Source organism: Patiria miniata, unplaced genomic scaffold (assembly GCF_015706575.1).
Source record: "Patiria miniata isolate m_02_andy unplaced genomic scaffold, ASM1570657v1 HiC_scaffold_24, whole genome shotgun sequence".
Lineage (NCBI taxonomy): Eukaryota > Metazoa > Echinodermata > Asteroidea > Valvatida > Asterinidae > Patiria > Patiria miniata.
In genome coordinates, this window is record NW_024037063.1 from 1,323,995 (window position 1) to 1,325,770 (window position 1,776).

A 1,776-nucleotide genomic window follows, 5' to 3' on the forward strand; every position below is an offset into this window, starting at 1 on the left:
ACTAGTATTTTAATGACTGAAAAGGCCAAATACAATTGTTCTTTTGGTTATAAATTATCCGATATTATTTTTTAATGGCAAAGTTGCAGTTTTTCACTAAATTTATTGGATTTATAAATTACATGTACATACCTTATACATGTATTATTCTTTTTTTTTTTAAATTTGATTGCAGTTGTGTTGTGTATATGTTTGTGATTTTTCAACCCCTAACACAAAAACAAGAATAGATACATGCACATTGTACAATTGTACATGTATATGCACATGTACAATACAAGTACTGTTAATGTAGTGTGTGTAGTGTAAAAGCATGCAAAGTAAAGGATGAATGAAAGTTTGTATATGTATGAATGCAATGTGAATTGAGAATACCGATTGATAGTTGGCCTTGGTAAAATCACACCTTTCCATTATCACTCTTTTTTACGAACCGACACGTACCTTTTGATCTTTTGTGCAGACGCTCGTCACAATTTAGTATTGTGGGCACGTTCTGACAACAACTCTAAAAACATCAAATTCTTTTTCAAGGTTCTCTCATTGAAAATTATTGGTACAAATACAATTCTCCTCACAAGTAACACAGGTATAAAATTGCAAATTCGCCTTTCAAGAGAAAAAAATCCCTTGGGGCAACACAATCTACATGTTGGCCTACCAGCTTTTCTCCAAGTTGGGGTATCTTTATAAGAAATTAAAATGCATGGTACATGTACATGCAGGTTGTCCCTTCCTCCTACAATCCCTTTTTTTTCCCCACAGTAAAGAACTTCAACAACTTTTCATCATCTTCGTTAGTCTTCTACTGTACAAATTTCCAAACATCAACTTTTTGTTATGGCAGTATTCCATAAAACTGTTTGTAATGGCAGTATTCCATAAAACAAAAAAAGAACAAACATTTGGCAGTTGTATAACTACCTGAATTATACTTTCCCCATCCCTTGGGTGATTTTTTCACACTACCCTGTAGTAAAACCACCCTGGTAGTGGGCACACGTGGTCTAGCGGTAGGGCACAGGATTCATGATCGTGAGATTGTGGGTTCGAGCCCCGCCGTGGCCATGCTTGCTGTGCCCTTGCTTGAGTAAGGCGCTTTACCTCAATTACTCCTCTCAACCCAGGTGTTACATAGGAACCCGCACTATTCAATGCTGGGAAGGTAACAGACTCGCTGTGGAGGAGGTGTGGCGATCCCCCCACAGCAGCATATGAGTCTGGCCCAATCGCTAAAGAAAGAGAGATGGGCACTCCATTCCTGTGAACACAAGTTTGTCCCCTACCCTGGCACAGGTATAGTTACGGCATTTTTACGGCACCATCCTCACAGTTCTTTCAGTTAATTGAATCGGACCAAAAATTGGCCCAAATTGCAGACGGCCCAATTGTTGAACCCAATAGTTGAAGCCTGTCTCCTGCTTTTGTTCCTCCGACCCTTATATGGCCACCTTGCTTGACTCAAGGACGAAGAAATCAACCAGGTGCCACAATTTCTCAACAATCATACTTAAAAAGGGAACACAAGGACCGAGCCTCTTGGAGGGCTTCCCTTTTTAACCAATTGTAAAAGTGCGATGCAATTATTTCTTCCACTCAGGGTACTACAACTACAAAAACAGACAGCGACCCTGAGATAATGGAGGATGGTCATAAACGGAGACTTGAAACTGGTAGTGTCACCATGGCAACAGCACGTCTTGAAAGGGGAACATCACGATGGTTATTATGGGCCGTTTTTAAGAGGGCTTTTGAAACTTGTTGAGTTAATTGGGA

The 1,776-nt window shown here is 39.7% G+C and overlaps 1 non-coding gene across 1 annotated transcript; it reads left to right on the forward strand.

Annotated features, from left to right (window-relative positions):
- The first annotated feature begins 995 nt into the window (after positions 1-995).
- Trnam-cau lies at positions 996-1,068 on the forward strand. Its single transcript has one exon. It is a non-coding gene; the product is annotated as a tRNA-Met (tRNA).
- Positions 1,069-1,776: the final 708 nt, after the last annotated feature.